General features: G+C 37.9%; 1 long non-coding RNA gene across 1 annotated transcript in view; it reads right to left on the bottom strand.

Annotated features, from left to right (window-relative positions):
* Window positions 1-3552: 3552 nt before the first annotated feature.
* Window positions 3553-10197, bottom strand: part of LOC131833794 (uncharacterized) — a 73086-nt gene continuing 66441 nt past the window's right edge. Inside the window, exon 3 of the long non-coding RNA XR_009354634.1 lies at window positions 3553-3747. This is a non-coding gene — a long non-coding RNA (uncharacterized LOC131833794). The remainder of the gene's footprint in view (window positions 3748-10197) is intronic.

Genomic DNA, 10197 nt, shown 5'->3' with positions numbered 1-10197 from the left:
TTCCCCATGGAAAACTGAATGGATCTAGACTGACCTAAGAAATTCTGACTGTCGTGTACATTGACTACATACTGAGCTCTGTTTTTTGATATCATTATTATTGTGTTTCTTATGGGAATCATGGGACCAGAATTTGGCCTCAGAAGGATATCACCGTGTCTTCTGAATTGTAAATTAGATAAAGGCTTTTTTTCTCTTGACATGACAAAACATATTCCTATTGGAAAATTGCATAATTTTCACGGTAACCCCGAAAATGGCTTGGCTGCTCACCAGCAATTAAGATACAAAATACTTCACTTAAACAGCAGTTTGGGGCACGGAGGAGCTCTAAACAAAACTGCATTTTAGTGATGCTTCCTGACTCTGTGTGCCGTTTACTAACTAGAATGGGATGGGCCGACTTGCAGGTCAGCACATATGTGTGGTGTGTGTGCTCATATGCAAATGTGCACTAAATGTCACGCCTATTGGACACTGAGGTGAGAAGAGGTGTGTTTTCCTACTTACAGAAAAGGTCAATGTGCTTAGTGGGGCTTTGAAGTGTTTTTACTTCACATATTAAAACAGTAGTAATTCAGTTTAATTAATCTCATTAGTCCAAATGCTAGGTACATAAAGTTAGACAGGGAGACAAAAGGAGGAAGTACACTTGCAGAGCACCTCTAGTGTGTGGACCTCCAAATACACACCTCACTATAGTTAATGTTGACACCAACAGCTATTATATTTGTAGCATATGGGTAAAGAAATGATGCAGGGAGATTAAACCACGTGTATGTCCGAGCTAGGATTCACATTCTACTGTGATTCCAAATCATGTGTCATGACCTCTATTCTTTGATGCCTCTTTACCCAATAGGAGTTAATAGTTTTGTCCAATATAAAGTTCATAGACTTTTATAGACACTTTCTTGATTATGATGTGGGAAGATTTTACACACAACTGTCAGGAATGGTGGGAGAAAAAAAATGAAGTTATAAAAAATATCTTTATGGAATTCATAGTCACCAACATATTTTCATAAAAAGAGGCCCCTAATTATGTTTTAAAATCTCTACACCTGCATCTTTCTTGTGATGTTTAATCAGGACTAGACTGAATATACCAGAGATAAAGATATCACTTAAGGTCCTTGAAAGAGAGGTACTAGCCTTCATATGTATTTGATACTGTTTAACTGTTAAAATATATTTCTTAAAAGAAAAAAAAAATTTAAGACAGCGTTTAAGAATAAGACAATATTGTGCTTTATAAAGTATCTACCCCTTATTTTGAAAATGCAAAATAGTTGGCTCACAAATATCTTCTATTTAATCCTTTTAACTACTCTGAACCGTAAGCATTAATATTCAGTTTTTACAATGAAAATCTCAAGGCTGTAGGGATTAAGTAATTTATAAACATTAGCACTAGGTGTAAGGTCTTACTGAAGACCCACACTGTTCCTCAGATACCACACACGGCCTTCTCATACACAGACTTGGATATCTTTTTTTTTTTTTTCTTGAGAGAGAAAGGGAGAGTGAGTGCATGTGGGGGGTGGGGGGGGGCGGGTGTGGGAGCCGGGGTAGAGGGAGAGGGAGAGAAAAATCTCAAGACTCGATCTCACAACCCTGAGATCATGACCTGAGCTGAATCAAGATGTAGACGTATAAGCAACTGAGCCACCCAGGTGCCCCCAGACTTGAATATCTTGAATAAAGTTTATCATTGAGGCTAAGAATGATTGCTACATTGATTTGACCTAGAAAGTTCAGAGAATGGACAACAGAATGAGAAACACAATAGTTTTTGTTGCTGTTGTTTTAAATTACTGTGTTGGAATAGCAGCAGAAAAGAATTCAGAAGACAAAAAGTAGCTTTAAGTGGTAATTAGCTAGCTATCTGAAGAGTAGCTATGAGAATGACATCACCAGGGAAGAAAAGAGTAAGTATTTCAGCAGACAATCTACCTCAAGGCTAATAGATCTAAAACAAAAGGGTCACTGATAATCCTTCGATTCCTTTTCCTGGCTATCATGCTGGAAAGAGCTACATGAGCATAAGGCTGAATTGTTCTGCAAGGCCTGGTGAGCTACAGCTGGCTCATGGTTAATTGCTGGAACCTTGTTGGAGATGTAAGTCAGTCCTGTTAGCCTTTGTAGTTTCATGACTTATACCTGAAGAACACAAACATGTATGGAGTGAGTTAGGGAGTTCATTTCTTGGAACCTTTTTTACGTATTCACCATATGAATACAGAACAACATGGGTTTGCATGGGAAGATCTGTTGAATGACAGAGAAACAGACATGTGTAGTGATTCTTGAACCCTTGATTCTGTTCCTTCTGCCCCACTGACTAGTTTCATGATTTCCTGTCAGTGTCATGTATGTAAAATTCTTGGGACAGGGTTACTGTATAAGTTAAATCAGTTCATGTACAGTTGACCTTGGGACAACATGTGTTTGAACTGCATGGATCTGCACATACACAGATTTATTTTTTGATATATATAGTACAATATTATAAACATATGTTCTCTTCCTTATGACTTCTTAACATTTTTCTCTAGCTCACTTTACTGTAAGTATACATGTTTCATACATAAAACATACAAAATATGTGTTAATCTACTGTTTATATTATCAGTAAGGTTTCCAGGCAGTAGTAGACTATTAGTCGTTAACTTTGGGAGGAGTCATAAGTTAAGGAGGATTTCCAGCTGCCGGGGGAGGTCAGCACTCCTAACCCACACATTGTTTAAAGGTCAACTGTATAGAAAACAGTTGGCATTGTGCCTAGAACAGAGTTAATAAACCAAACAGTGCTTGCTATTAATGCGTATGTTGTAAGACGTAGATCTCTGACTCTTCTCAAAAGGAAAGCAGTAACCAGATTTGTCTTAAGTGAGTGTTAGTCTCCCATTATTGATCCCAGAAGGCCATTAAGCAGGGTCAAATGGGAGAAAAGCCTGTGTCTGACTTGTAGCTGCAGAAGGCTTATATTCAGGTTTGGGCTCTTGTCTTTGGTCCCTATTAATCTGACCAACCCGATGCTTCACCAGCATAAAACTACTTCCTCCCATGGTTTTCATTTGCAGAAACAAGAAGACCCTGGAGGCCAATAATTAGACATTTATTTTTAAAATGTTTTAAAGTAAAAATAATAGTGTGAGGCTTTTGCTTCAGCTTTCTTTCAGAAATGACCCTTGACAGGAACTGGAAATACTTCTTGTCAATGCAGCCATTATCTCTTGTGACCGAACGGGATGCGGGAGGCAGAGTGGAATTTCTGAGTTCTTTGTACATAGGAATAAAATGTCTGTCATTTAGTTAAAATAAATTATTGATTTTTAAATCAAATCAAAATACTGAGTCAAACAAGCAGGTACCGTACTTGAATTTTCCCTTATTTGTAAGAACTGTTTTCCACTGTTTTATGGATAGTGGGGAAAAATAAAAGGTTATAAATAACAAAAATGTGTTTTGGGCTCCATGAAACCCATACAGGCACATAATTATAGGAGAGGTTTTTTTTTTAAAAATGTTTAAATTACCATCGTTTCCTATGAAAATGATTCTCATTCTTGCCTTATCAGAGAAGCAAGCTGGCAAAATGCTCCAAGACTTAAGTCCCCTTCTCACTGGAGGCCTATGCATGAAGCCCAAACCCTTTAAACTTCCACACTCTGGTGCTTTCTCTTCCTGGGGAACGAAGGTATTAAGTGTCCTCAGCATCTCCCAGGGCTCAGGCTTGGGAAACTGGAGAGAAAGACAAATGACTGGGTTAGCTGGAAGGGAGATAGAGGAAGCCAGATACATACTAAAGTGGAATAATGACAAGAAGTTTCTCCTTATTTAGCAGGTCAAGTGTTGATTTCTCCCAGGGATTGAGATAAGACAATTTGGATTTACTGTGTTGTTGCTTTAAGACCTGCAAGATTTAAGTATCTATGGCCTGGGAGTAAAGAAAGGAAAAGGATGGGCAATGAATTATTAGCTTCTTGTTCAAATTTTCTTCAAAGCTCTAATTGTTTCAAAAACATCTTCTAAATCCTCAGAGATGAGAATGGAGGAGTTTTCTTGCTCTGCCTCCTACCTACTTATCCGGTTCCTGTCGTTGTCTTTCTGTCTTCAAACCTTGGGCTTCCCATGCTCTGCTCATGAATAAGAGCAGTATCACTGTCCTGTATCAGAAGTCTGTTTCTCTGCTTTGAATGTCCTCCTTCTTTTATCCAGAATGCTCCTACTTCATTTCCCAGGTTAACCGATCTGTCATCCTTTAAAACATGTTACTCAGCCCTGAATCTGAATTGTGTGTACTTTCTATGTTATTTCAAAATATCCTTTACTTTTGTCAGTCATTTCATTTATCACATTGTAATCCTGTTTTATTGCCTACGTCTACCACCAAACCAATGTCTTTGACTTCATTCTCTCAATACGAGGTGGAGCCTTATCAGTGGTAGGCTTATCAGTGCTTTAAAAGCTCCCTGGTGATTCTGGTTCACAGCCAGGACTAAAACCCACTGAACTAGAATGAATGCTCCATGAAGACGGGACATTGACTGTCTAGTTCACTGCCATACCCCATTTTCTAGGTCAGTGCAGGAAACACACTAAATGCTCCAGAAATATCTATGGATCAAATGTCATTATAGCCCCAATGCTTGATACAGTGTTAAACATAATTGTTGTTGAATGAATGAATGAATGAATGAACAAATGAATGAATGAATGAGTACCTTAAATTCTACAAGGATTATACAAAATAGTAAATCACAGCTTTGTTTTTGGAAAGTTATACTTGGAAGGGAATGAGGGGAATCAGAGAAGCACATATTCTGGTATAATCACTTACGCAACCAGTGATAGAAATATTTACAGTGGTTGTGATGATTTCTTAGGGAGAATCTCATGTTGAGAATCCTCCTTCTTTCTGAGTGCAGACATTTTCCAAGTGGTTTGGCAGATGTCCAGTTAATTGAAGTTTTGAGCAAACTCGGTTTTAAGTTTTTTAGAAAACTGCTAAATCTTCTGAGGTCATGCCAGACCATTTGCCTTCTGTGTTATGCACTAAGGCAGGAAATGTTTTCCTCCTTTTTGAAATGAGCAATTCAAGGGGCCAGTAAAGAATGCATGCGGTGGGACATGCTATCAGCCCCCTCCAGCTGTTTACCATGGTCCTTTTCATTCTTAACAGGGACATCAGGTTCTTTTGGATACTAGTTATGATTTTATACATAAGACAAAATAAACATTTCCTGGAGGGCTTCAGAGGGTAACTACTCTTAGGTCTTATCTTGCATTTTCCTTCAATCAAAAGAGGAAAAAATAAGATTTAATTTGAGAGAAGTCTACCATTTATCAGGTTATGCTGTAGTCAGTTGGTGTATTAAAAAAAAATTTTTTTTGAGACTGAAAGCAGAAAATCAACTTTCTCCATCTTCCATTGCTTAATTTTTTATGCTGGTGAATTGTCATGGCCCCCACCTGAGGTCATCTGAGAACGATAGTACCTGAGTCATTAACATTCTTAGGTCTTGTTTAGAAGGGGTTGGTTGGACCTGCTGTATTCTGACCTGAGTCATCCCACAGTGGGCCAAAGAGGCTAAAAAACTGGACTCTTCCCAAAGGAATGCTTGTTATCATGGCGAATCTCCAGAAGGAAACCTTAGTGCTAAGTGAACAAGTATTTTGCCTCAGATTTACTGCTGGGCATGGACAGATCATGACCTTTTAATCAGGATAGGCTGAGATTGAAGTTTTTGTACAAAATAAATTTGCTTCTGGAAGGATTTGCCAGAGACCACCCTGGGGGAAGTTTCAATGGTTCAGTTGGAGATCATGGGATTTGGAGTCAGGTAAGACTAAAGTTTAAATCCTGTCTCCATCATGTACTGTGTGAATTAGGTAAAATACTTAACTTCTTTGGGGCTCAATTTTCTCATCTATAAAATATAATAACAAATATAATAACAAAATAGTGAAAAATCACTTAATTTTGTCAGATACAAACTTTCCTAAAAAATAGTTAAAGCTATGTTGTGTGCCGTATAAAGAGAAACAGTGTCCTCCTCCTACCCAGGTATTATAGTCCATATTAATACAGAGAAGCATGTAGAGAATGACCAAATAAGAATAACCTTGAATAAGGTAAGAACAAAAGACTAGGATGGTAAAAGCATTGAATTTGAGATAGAAAGACCTCATTCCTAATCTTAACTCTAGCTGTGTGACTTGATGCTCACTTACAGAAATAGTATCTATCTTCATATCATTGTTTAGAAAGTCAAATGGTATAATGTTGACAGATCTACCTTTGAAAGTGTTAAAAGCACAAATGCCCATATTAATTATTAAGAAGTTTGTATTTCTTCTCCTACTAACCAAAACCAAAGTAGTTTAAGAGTGGGGAGTGGTACACAGGTGGGAAAGGGTTATTTTTTTCAGAAGTCAAAAAGGGAGATGGTGGTTTTAGTTAAAAGTATGCTAACTGAAAGCAATCTTTGCCATCTCCTCACCTTTCCCTTAGAAGCAGAGCTTAACTTTATGTAGACAACCCAGTGTTTGCTTTAGTGGAGCAGTTAGGTGGGGCTGAGATAAGGAACTGCGGGAATTCCTGCATAGACTTTATATGGTGTGTGCTAGTGAAAAGGATTGTGCCCTGTAAAATTATGGAGGGCAAGATTGAGGACTTCATGAAAATAGTGGTTTGTGGAAAGAGCAATCAAAATAGTGTATGTATGTGTTCGTTTAAATGTCACCGTTCAGGGCCCCCTAGGTGGTTCACTCAGTTCAGTGTCTGCCTTCAGCTCAGGTCATGATCCCCAGGGTCCTGGGATTGAGCCCTGCATCTGGCTCCCTGCTCAGTGGGGAGCCTGCTTCTCCCTCTGCCTGCCACTCCCCCTGCTTTTCTCTCTGTCTCGGATGAATAAAAAAGTAAAATCTACAAATAAATAAAAGGCAGAGTTCATAGTAGTTCTTGAAGGCATCCTCCACTAAAACAGACTAAATTTATTGTTAAAAAGTTTCTCTGATAGGTAATCATTTTCCCGACTGTCCTCCTGAATTGTTCTAGAAGTCTTCCAAAGCAGATTCTTCCATGAGTCATATGTTTTGCAAACTCATTTTAAAGCTTTTGGACCTATTGACTTGGAGTTTAACATTTTTTTGCCCTTATATAATCGTTTTGTGAATTTCCTCACGTATTAGGAAAACATGCCGCCCTTCTCCCTGGGTCTGGTCATCAGTCCACATACAGAGAAAGTAGAACCTAATCAGGTCTCCCCTTTATACAACACACCCCTTCTCTTTGGGGGCAGGGAGAGGGAGCAGCAATGGCTTCTGGGCTTTTTTGTTTGAAAGGAATCAAGTACACAAAATATAGATAAAAATATTGCAGATGTAAAACTGTCATTCAAACGTAAAATTCGATATTCTGATGATTGTAATTTGAAGCCCATATACAATGAGCCACACCTCTGGGTGATATCATGGGAAACAGTATGGCATGTTATTGTGAATGGAGAAAACACCAAATTTATCATTTACAGGCATTCATTTCAAGTTGGTTTCAGAGAAATCTCTGTACTTTCTGATCAATTTAGCTGTGAATCTAAAACTGCTCTAAACTTTAAAAAAGGAAAAAGAAAAAGAAAACAAGCAAAAAACCAACCAACCAAACAAAAAAAAAAACCCAGGAACAAACAAACTACAAACTAGATGAACAACAAACTAGATGAGATGAGAGAACAAAGGACCATGGAAGTTTTGAGCTGGGAAAATTAATTCAGAGTTGGGTTTGGAAAGTAGGGGAGAGAGATCAAGGAAAAGCTCACCGAGATGTCAAGTGGGAGACTGACCTTGAAGGAGAGATCTTGGTATGGAGAACAGAATGAGCAAAGGCACTGGTGTAATGTTCAGGTTACATAAGTGGAATGATGTGGAGTGGTTAGAATTGTGAAGATGAAGGCAACGGATTGGTGGCAGGTGATGTCATCTTTGAATATTTCTTCCTGAACCTCTAAGGGAAACTGAACTCAATATCATGCTAATTAGAAGTTCTTTTTAGTGTTATTTATTTGGATTACTGATATGGGACATGGGAAAACTAGAAAAGAATAATGAAAACATTAATGAAATAATACTTTAACATTCCTATTTAAAATGTTTCTTGGCTTTAAGTCTTTTTTGCTTTGTAAAGTGTTAGTTTCCACATTTACTTTAGAATTATTTCATTGGATATTTTTCTATTTCATTAAAATATCAGTCACACATTTTTTTAAAGCAAAATCATAAAGTGAAAAGAACACAGTATTTGAATGAGGATTGTGAATTTTTAAGCTTTTCTTTGTTTAGTATCACATTACTAAATCAGAGAAGAAATATTTATCTGACTGAAATGTAGGAAGGAATCAGGAAATATCAACCCATTTACACCTTTAGATTTCAGCAATGCACCCCCTGAGCTATGAGGCATTGGAGGTCCCAGAGAGAGATTTGTTCACTACTGGAGCTGCTCAACAACTGTTAGGCTGCTTCTAATGAAATAATTTAGAATGTATGTAGAATGATCTGACTATTCAGATTATACATTGGGGTTTTTTTCTTTTTTAATCTCCTTTCTTTTGTATATAACCTTGGTTATCTACTAGGAAAACATGGAGAAGCATGTAAGATTGGGAGGTGATAGTTTTACAGTTCTTTTCCAGGAAAACTCTATTTAGCAAAGATCAAGATTTAGAAAGTTATTTCAGCATCCATAAAATATTATTACAGGCTTCTGAAGAGAACCAAGCCAATCATGCTTCATTCTCACTGGAGTCTTTCATAAGTGAGCCTTTAACACAGTTTGGAATCAGGCAACATCAGTCATGTAGAGTAGTATAGATCCAAAGTGTATATTCTATTATATTCTTTGTGGATAATCTGGGCAAATGTACATGGACCCTAGAATGATTTGCCTCTGCTGCCAGGCATCATTCTGGGTGTTTCTAAAGAAGCGTGTCTGTACAACACCTGTCACAAAATCAAAGATTTTTGTTTAATTAATGCAGATGGATTTTAATATTATTCTAGTCACAATGTAAATAGAAGGTAAAATTGAGGTCTAAATACTCACATATTAGGTTTAATGTTGAATAGAAAAAAAAAAAGAACAGTATCTTTGCTTCTGAGATCTTTATAGTTTTCAGAGCATTCAGGACTTTAAATGCTCTGTATGAGTCCTTCTGTCTATACATGGATATCTGAGAATTCATTAACAGCTGAAGAATGGAAAGACTTGGAAATGAGTTTGGCAAGAGAAGATATTTGAGTGTTTGGGTCTGTGGACTATGTTTTCTGTCTTTTCCCCTTACAGTATTTAAAAATGAATTATGTGCTGGGGCACCTGGGTGGCTCAGTGGGTTAAGCCGCTGCCTTCGGCTCAGGTCATGATCTCAGGGTCCTGGGGTCGAGTCCCGCATCGGGCTCTCTGCTCGGCAGGGAGCCTGCTTCCCCTCTCTCTCTCTGTCTGCCTCTCCGTCTACTTGTGATTTCTCTCTATCAAATAAATAAAATCTTAAAAAAAAAAAAATGAATTATGTGCTGGATGTTACATTTTTATGTTATGCCTGATGTAAGGTTGACACAAACCATATGCATTTAACACTCAGGGTGAGTTTGTAGGAGTCTTGCTGTAAAAACTAAAATCTAATTGTTAGTAATAGTTAATAAATGAGCATGAAAACAGACTAATTTATGTAATGCCATATTTATAAGACAGACTGTTTAATTTTTTAAAAAGATTTTATTTACCTATGATGGAGGGAGAGAGCGAGAGAGGGAACAGAAGCACGGGGGAGTTGGAGAGGGAGAAGCAGGTTCCCTGCTGAGCAGGGAGCCAGTTATGGGGCTTGATCCCAGGATACTGGGATCCTGACCTGAGCTTAAGACAGACGCCTAACAACTGAGTAACCCAGGTGTCCCAGACTATTTGATTTCTTTTTTTTTTTTAAATTTTTTATCTTTTATAAACATATATTTTTATCCCCAGGGGTACAGGTCTGTGAATCACCAGGTTTACACACTTCACAGCACTCACCAAAGCACATACCCTCCCCAATGTCCATAATCCCACCCCCTTCTCCCAAACCCCCTCCCCCCAGCAACCCTCAGTTTGTTTTGTGAGATTAAGAGTCACTTATGGTTTGTCTCCCTCCCAATCCC

This window comes from Mustela lutreola, chromosome 6 (assembly GCF_030435805.1).
Source record: "Mustela lutreola isolate mMusLut2 chromosome 6, mMusLut2.pri, whole genome shotgun sequence".
Classification (NCBI taxonomy): domain Eukaryota; kingdom Metazoa; phylum Chordata; class Mammalia; order Carnivora; family Mustelidae; genus Mustela; species Mustela lutreola.
The sequence above is the reverse complement of the archived record's forward strand: the minus strand, read 5'-3'. Positions and strand labels throughout refer to the sequence as shown.